The sequence below is a fragment of the Macaca nemestrina genome, chromosome 9 (assembly GCF_043159975.1).
Source record: "Macaca nemestrina isolate mMacNem1 chromosome 9, mMacNem.hap1, whole genome shotgun sequence".
In the NCBI taxonomy this organism is placed as follows: domain Eukaryota; kingdom Metazoa; phylum Chordata; class Mammalia; order Primates; family Cercopithecidae; genus Macaca; species Macaca nemestrina.
In genome coordinates this window covers 83,304,795-83,314,043 of record NC_092133.1, presented here as the reverse complement: position 1 = coordinate 83,314,043, position 9,249 = coordinate 83,304,795, and the positions used below count along the sequence as shown (strand labels likewise).

The 9,249-nt window shown below is 34.0% G+C and overlaps 1 pseudogene; it reads right to left on the bottom strand.

Moving 5' to 3' along the window:
- Positions 1-1,791: 1,791 nt before the first annotated feature.
- Positions 1,792-9,249, bottom strand: part of LOC105496009 (arf-GAP with GTPase, ANK repeat and PH domain-containing protein 5-like) — a 30,542-nt pseudogene continuing 23,084 nt past the window's right edge.

Here is a 9,249-nt window from a genome sequence, read left to right as displayed (position 1 = left end):
TATCTACAGGGCTCTGAGATAAGAAACTTGCTGTCTGTCTACAGAGGCAGCCGTTTTCACTTCCAGATAGTTCTGAATATTTGGAAGTACTTGCTGATTTAGAGTCAAATTATGTCTTGCTGTAACATCCATAATTTCTGAACTTACATTTGAGATAAACTAAGATTAGACTAAACCATGCCTTCAAATGACAGACTCTCAAAAATGTGATGCAATTTATGTGCCAAAACTATCCTATCTTGCCATTTTCCTCCATTTTTTAGGAAAAACATGGTCCTAGTTAGCCACACTTGACAATATTATTTTAAACCACTATGTCATTTGGATGTCCTATATTTGAACACTCTTAAGTGTCTTCCTGTTAAAATATGCATAACAACTGCACATCCAGAATACCCTACTTGGAGAAAAACATAGCTCTCATTAACTTTGTCCAGACATTCAACTTATAAGAGAAAATCATTCTTTTCCTTGCAGCCAAATTACTCTGCTAAATTGTTTTTAGGCAGGATTAATAAACTTTTACTGTAAAGGGAAAGAGGCTGATTTTAGGTTTTGTGGGCCATATAATCTCTATACAACTATTCAACTCTGCTGTTGCAGTGAGAAAGCACTTATAGACAATACACAAATGAATGAATGTGTCCGTGCTGCAATAAAACTATTTACAAAACCAGTCTATTGGCTGGATATGGCTTGCAGGCCATAATTTGCCAACCCTTGGTTGACAGCCTAGCTAGCTAAACACTGCTCGTTGTAGTAAAATCTTGCTTTTTAAAACATATGTCTCTCATCCTAGCATTGTCATTACATGTGTGTGGTTTATTGTTAAATACGTAATATTTGAGGGTCTTTCCTATTTAGTTTTATTGACTAACAGCTGTTTTATAATTATAATGAACAGACATCTATATTGGTTTTTATTTTATCATTCAACCTATTAGCTAATCCTTAGAGTTGTTTCATTTTTCATGTGTTTGACAGATGAACATGTCTAAGACAATGATGAAAATGTCACCAGAATATAAACAAAAAATGAATTTTTCAGGTTAAAACCATTTTATTTGTTAGTAATATGTAAGTATATCAATTAATCATTAAATAATTTACCAAATTATTCCATTACCTAATCCATATTGCTCCTTCATGTTCGAAAGAATACAGTAAGGTACATTACCAAATACATACCTCTGACTTTAGTGGACATGCAATGTATTACTAGAGGATCCTGATATCTGTCTTTCTTAAAGAAATTAAACTCATCCCTAGTGATTATACTATCTTCATCTAACACTATAACATTTGGGAAAAAAAAGTCTAATAATTAAAACTAGATTTACAGAGTACTTTTAGATACTTTTCTAAAATTATCTGAAAAATTCAGCCAGAATCAGTATAAAATTCACATCTGAGCTTATGGAAGCCAACTTTATTCCACTCTAAAAGGACACAATTTTGTATTTTCAGTTTTATCTTTTAAAACGTTTTAACAGGCCGGGCGCGGTGGCTCAAGCCTGTAATCCCAGCACTTTGGGAGGCCGAGACGGGCGGATCACGAGGTCAGGAGATCGAGACCATCCTGGCTAACACAATGAAACCCCGTCTCCACTAAAAATAGAAAAAAATTAGCCGGGCGTGGTGGCGGCGCCTGTAGTCCCAGCTACTCGGGAGGCTGAGGCAGGAGAATGGCGGGAACCCGGGAGGCGGAGCTTGCAGTGAGCCGAGATCGCGCCACTGCACTCCAGCCTGGGCGACAGAGCGAGACTCCGCCTCAAAAAAAAAAAAAAAAACAAAACGTTTTAACATACAGGTAGTGGAGACGTTACTAAAGCTTAGATAGGAACATATTTGTCATCTCAGTTACAAAGGCCATAGATGGGGCAGATCTGCAGGATGCAAAAACTTTCCTTTTTCTCACCTCATAGTAGCCATATGGCTACTGCAATTCTCTGGTTTCATGTGCTTACAAAATGTCCTTTAGTTAAAAACAAAAAGAGAGAAAGAAAGAGAAAGAAGGAAAAAAAGATAGAGAAAAAATAATTTCTTCATGTGTCTATTTAAATTAACAAAGATGTGAATTGTCCCAGACTTCCTTGTGATGATTAATTTCATGTGTCAGTTTTACTGGGCTAAGGGTTGCCCACATGGCTGATAAAACATTATTTCCGAGTGTGTCTGTGTTTCCAGAGAAATCAGCATTTGAAGAGGTAGACTGAGTGAAGATCATCCTCACCAATATCTATGGGCATCCTTCAATCTATTCAGAGCCCAAATAAAACAAGAAGGCAGAGGAAGGGTAAATTTAATCTGTCTTCTTGAGCTGGGACATCCATCTTCTCTTGTCCTCCGATATTGGAACACCCGGTTCTCAGACTTTTGGGCTTAGGTTGAACTATATCACTAACTTTCCTGGGTCTCCATCATGCAGGCAGGAGATTGTGGAACTTCTCAGCCTCGACATCCTTTGAGTCAATTCCTCCCAAGAATTATCTTCTTCTAGTTATCTCTGTCTCTATCTCTATCTATCTCATCTGTATCAGTATCTGTATCTCTGTGTCATCTATATCTATCTCTATCATCTGTATCTTTATCTCATCTATCTCTATCTCTATCTCTACCTCTATGTCTACATCTATCTTAGTTATCTATCTCAGCTATGGTTCTGTTTCTCTGGGGAACCTTAACTAATATAGCCCCTAATAGGCCTTATCTTACAACTCACTTGCCAGCTTACCATGATTATAACCAAGTTGATCGCTTCAAAGGAATACTAAATAACATATATTGTTTACATTAAGACTTAGCTAGCCACCCTCCTCAAGCTGAATCTGGCCCGATACCTCACTTAGTATAGCAAGCAGACTATATGTAGATTATACATTTTTTACTCACTGAAAAAAACCCAAAGAATAACTTATCATGACATGTTAAAATTATATTAAATGTAAATTTTGATATATAAATAAAATTTTATTAGAACACAATTATATTTGTTCATTTACATTTACATTCTTTGTCTATGGCTACTTTAATATTAATGCAGCAGAGTTTGTTAGTTGACAGAAACAGGCTGATAAAGACCAACACTTTTACAATATGCTCCTTTACAAAAAAAAAAAAAAAAAAAAAAAATTGACCCTTGGTTTAGACTGAACAATAATCCCATGGGAGGATTTTATTGATTTTCATTTGTAGCCAACCAAACACTTTTTTTTTTCTTGGCTAGGATAAATTTAGAACATCTATATCCTTCCTTAAAATAGCCTCACATACTTGAAAGTCTGATTCTCTCATAACTATATTTTTGTCTCTACTGTTAAAATTTGAGCTCATTCTCTTCAGAAATAAAGAGAGTAACAAAATAGAAACTAAGCAGTCCCATTTTTATTTTACCATTTATGAGGGCCTATACCACCTGGTGGTGGTTTAGTATGTATTTAACAACCAGTACACTAAGAAAAACTGCTGTATTTTTAGTTTGCTTAATTTAGTGGTGTTGAATATTTCCTCTATGACCAATTTTGGCCTACAAACACGATTTCTTTGAATTCAAAGGTGAGAGGAGATGAGCACTGTGTGCTCCTATGAGGAGTTCCATCTGTCTCAAACATAAACACTGTTAATATCACTTTGCTCTAGACATGTGATTCTCCTTGATAATGCTTCTTGCATTAACCACAATATAAGTTACAATCCTTATCATTGATGAAAACTCAATTTGTATAGGCCTCTTGATAATATTTTAATATGTATACATTTTATAATGATTTATATTGATATTTTTTCTTTTTCTTTTATACATTTTGTTGTTGTTGTTGTTGTTTATTTATATAGTCAGTTTTCACATTAAATTGGAGAAAAACTGACATTGTTCAATTCACACCCAGGGAAATTCTGTGTGAAAGATATCGTATTATATTTCTTTTAATGCTCTAAACAATGTTGTGAGGTAAGTGTTATCTCTGATTTGCACATGAAGAAACACATTCCCAGATTGATAAATTGCCCAGTCTCACACAGGGAATAAATTGGATCACAGGAGTTCTACATAGATAGACCTGTATGACTTCACAGAGTGAAATGGACAGATGAACAATTCACTTTCCAGGAGAAATCACAGGACAATGGATATCAGAAGAAACGATGGGACCAGGGTAATATTGGATGTTTTGTATATGAAAAACTATTTTGGGCAACAAATAAGGATATAAAGTCACTGAAGCAAAATATATATTACCGAATCTAAAAGAAAATATGCTATTGGTAGGCCATGGCTACATTATAAAAAAACATTTCATTTCACATAAAGTACTAATACTACACTATGACTATGAGTTAATATTAAAACATTGACCACATAGGAAATAGGAGAAACAAGTAACACACTGTGGAAAGCAAAGAAAATGACTGCAAGATGCAGCCATCACCACCATCTCCTGGCCACATAGGGGCCTCCTCAGAAGCTTAGATGAACGAAGGGAAGAGACTGGCGTTATTACAATTAAAACTCAGAGTAAAAGCCTTCCTAGGCTGAGACTAGATCTCTGAGGGAGAGATATGATCCAACTGCTGCTATTACCTCTGAAGAGGTACTTTCTGAGGCTCTGAAAAAATTGGTAAACTGCAACAATTACTGTTCCTACGGCAAGGGGATGTTCTTGGGAGAATATCGGCAAGGACAGCAAATAAACAAGAAAAGGAGGTCTATTCTTCCATTCTCTTGCCTTTCTATGTTTCCCTAGTACCTCCCAATAGCAGAACTTAGCAGGATCCCACTAGAAGGAACTTGGAAAACGTAGCTTGCTGATCCCCATCATGGTATCATAGCAAATTTATTGCAGAGAAATGTGGCTAAAGATCAAGATTATTAGTAAATCAATTTTCTTACCTAATTTTTAATCTGTATTGATTTCTTATAACATAAATATCTGTGATTATAGAGACCTCAGTATTTTCTTTTTCTTCTGCAGCAGTATTTCAATCTTTTTTGAAGTTCTACCTCTCTTTTGCTTCTAGTTCACACCATGTGAGAGCAATTGACCTAATTATCATGGGCAGTGGTCATAATATATCTCAACCTGTCCAAAATAAAGATGCTACCCCATTAATCATGTGGTTTATTTTGTAATATGATCCAACCTAGTCTAATGAGAAACTTAACTAGAAATTTTGTTGAAATTATTGAGTAAAACAATATTCATTCATTTTCTGAAAAAGTAGCTTAGCTAGTAAGATACAAGATCACTGCTACTAGTGGCCATCTTGATGTGGAACAACACTGAGAATATTTCTTCAGGTAATCCTACATGAAATGTGTGCAAAACAGAAAAGAGAAAGTTACAATGAGAAATTTTACATACTGTATTCAGTAGAGCCTGAGGGTAGCTCTAAATCTAGATGCTTAAGAATACTACTGATAATAAATAATACTCATACAGCACATACTATGTGCTAAGCATTCTTTCATGTACTTTATAAGATTAATGTATCTAATATTCACAAGGACTGTATGAGATAGATATTGTCCAGTTTTGTTATGCCCTGCAAATAAAATGCCCTGACAAATTATATTCTCTCAATCATCTTTCTTTTGTTTGCAATCAACATTTTATATGTATTCACTTATTATGTATCACTGCTTTGATTCCTCAGAATTTATTTAGAGGTATACAAATATTTTGCTACTATAGGAATTAGCAAAAATTTAAGGTTAAACTTTCAAAAATGTTATTGCCCTCATCATACTGTAACAAGAATTAGTAATCAATGATACACTAAGGATTAAAGTCAAGTCCTAGAAAAATACCATAGTTAAAATACTAAATAATATTAAGTGACACAGTTTGGTCCCAAGTACATATTTCTGAAGAAAATATATTTTTCTTATGAAAATTTCTACAAGATTTGATAAATTGAGATATTCCAATTCCATCAGTTGAGAACATGGTTTCTTATTTTTTGATCTCTGTTGGTTTGTAAAGTTTGTTTTGTCTGAAATTAGGATTGCAACCCCTTTGCAAATAATTCCTCAGGTAGCTCATCTAAGCTCTGAAAGGCTACAATAGCTCTCAAAATCTCAACAGAGGGAAATAAAATACTTCACAGTTGTAATGATTTTCTCTTTATATACTTTCTGCAAAAGTATAGTGAGAATACTAAGTATTTGGGAACTGATTTGAAAGTTCATAACTATTAAAAATTGCAAGAATTTTTATGGAGCATATTTATTTCAGAAATCAGTATCAAAGCCTGAAAAAAGTCTTAAATGTCTACATAATTCTCACAACATTTTATATATATATATATAATTTTACATATATATATATATATGTAAAAATAAGAAAGTTGGCCAAAGTTGCTCATATTAAACATGTTCCAATTACTACCTTACTTTAAACAAGAACCTTATAAATTCCTAAAATATATAAAATGTAAGGAATGGTACAAATAATGCTTCACTTCTTGGAGATGAAGTGAAGATGAAACATTAACCCTATTTATTTATCCCAATTATTCCATGTTCACATACTCACAAAGGACACTATTCTGTCACCATTTAACCCTGTTCCCCAAAATCTCCTCACAAATGCAGTTTCAAAAAGAGCAAAACTGTGCAAATTAAAATGTCATGATGTTACCAAACATGCTATGAAATTATAGACATCTTCTCCCAATGCTTACCCCTCCAAATAGTCATTCTGTTACAATCTATTAGCGGAGGGTGTTAACAGTAGAAAGAAAGTAACGGTCATCTTTATCTGTAATTTGCTGCTTGCTTGCTTTGTGTGCCATAGTTAAAACTATTCGGGACAAAGAGTGTTAGAAAATTGTGTATTTCCTTCCAGATAATATAGTTTTTCTGTATCATTTTCAATTGATATCACTACTGATCTATTTTTCATGACTCACCACATACTGGCTTGTGTTGTTATTCTGTATTGATTTAGGTTATTGCTAGCAAAGTAGCAGAAACTCTGATTTCCAAGATCAGCAGCTACTAACTATGATTTCTCACCCAGGAGCATGAAGAGGGAGTATACACAGCTCAATGTTGTTGCTTTTTCTTTTTTCTTAACATCAAAGCTGTTAGGGAAATAATCAAGAACTACTTCTACTGTGAATGTCAGCTTGTGAAAAGTGACATGATATGGTTCCAGCCTGACTCCCATTGGTCTCAAACACTTAATTAGAAAAAAGGCACACCATGAAACAATTGGGGCTTGATCTTTAAAACGAAAATGAACTATAATTAGACTTGAAAGCGTAAACGGGTATAAAAGGGAAGGCTTAGTGAAAATTCATATTATTAATAATACTTGGAATTAATATTAGAATTAACAATTCAGATGTAAACAATATTCTTTTAATTTAGAAACTGTCATACTTACCAGAGCCAAAGGGGCATTTTTCTTTTGTTATAAATGGAAATGTGCACAAAATATGTTTGTTTCAACCTTTACAAAAGTGTCCTTCAGATCCCATAATGTATTACTGAATAAAACTAAAATCTAGCCTGAAAAATCTCCATACTCACATACTTAGCAGGTAAACAAACTAAAAGCCTAACTTTAGTAGTATGTTTCCCTGTAACAACAGCTTAGTCTCAGCCAATCCCAGTAGCTATACTTTAACCACTCATAGGCAGCCAACTGTTTAAACTTTGTTTAAATAAGGCAAATGCTGAGCTGCAACCAATCCAGCTGTTTCTGTATCTCAGTTTTGGTTTCTGCACATTACATTTTTTTCCCATAGATATTTGACCATGCAACAGTGCCAAAGTCTCTCTGAAATTTCTTTGATTCTAAGGGCTGATTTGCAAATCTTTTTTTTTCTTTTCTCAATTAAACTCTCTTAAATTTGTCTAAAGTTTGTCTTTTAACAGCATCAATAATTTACATATTTTGTAGGTGGGGAATAAGAATATACTTCATAGCACCTGGGTCCCAACACACTTTAAACAAGACAGGTTTCCAAGAAAATTGAGTGAAATATAATAGACTTTCTCTGGGACTGGCCCACAAAGAAGGGCATTGCATAATGGTAAAGTGTTGAATTGAACAAGAAAACAACTATTCTAAATATTAATATTTATGCATCCAAAACAGGAGCACCCAGATTCATAAAGCAAGTTCTTAGAGACCTTCAAAGAGACTTTGACTCCCACAAAATAGAAGTGGCAGAAAAATGTAAAGTTAAGTAAATTGATAAGCATCATTTCATGTATCTATTATCTCTTTGTTAATAGTTCTCATTGCACTTTTAAAAAGGCTAGTTAAAATGTGTAAGCATTTCATAAATGTTAAATTTAAAATAGAATAACCTGCTCCTAAATGATTTTTGGGTAAATAATGAACTTAAGGACAAAATTAAGAAGTTCTTTGAAACTCATGAGAAAAAAGATACAACATACCAGAATCTCTGGGACACAACCAAGGCAGTCTTAGGAAATTTACAGCACTAAATACACACACCGAAAAGTTAGAAATATCTCAATTTAACAACCTAACATCACAACGAAAATAACAAAGGAACCAAGAGAAAACCAGCCCCAAAGCCAGCAGAAGACAATAAATAACCAAAATCAGAGCTGAACTGAAGAAGACCGAAATACAAAAGTATTCAAAAGATCAATGAATCCAGAAGTTGGTTTTCTGAAAAAAATCAATAAAATAGAAGGACTGCTAGCTAGACTAATAAGAGAGAAAATCCATATAAACACAGTCAGAAACAATGGAGGAGATATTACTACTGACTCCAAAGAAATATAAATAACCATCAGAAAATATTATGAATACCTCTATGCACACACAAGAAAATTGAGAAGAAATGGATAAACTCATGGACACATACACCCTCCCAAGACTGAGCCAGGAAAAAATAGAATCCCCAAACAGACCAATAATGAATGAGCTCTGAAACTGAATCAGTAACAAATAGGCTACCAAAAAAAAAAAAAAAAAAAAAAAAAAAAAAAAAAAAGCCCAAGACCATATAGATTTACAGCTGGATTCTATCAGATGTACAAAGAAGAGGTGGTACCATTCCTGCTGAAACTATTCCAAAAAATTGAGGAGGAGGGACTCCTTCTCTTCTCCTTCGTAACTCATTCTGTGAGGCCAGCATCATCCTGATACCAAAACCTGGCAGAGACACAACAAAAAAAGGAAACTTCAGACCAATATCCTTGATGAATATCAATGCAAAAATTCTCAACAAAACTCAGCCCCAGCAGCACATCAAAAAGCTTAT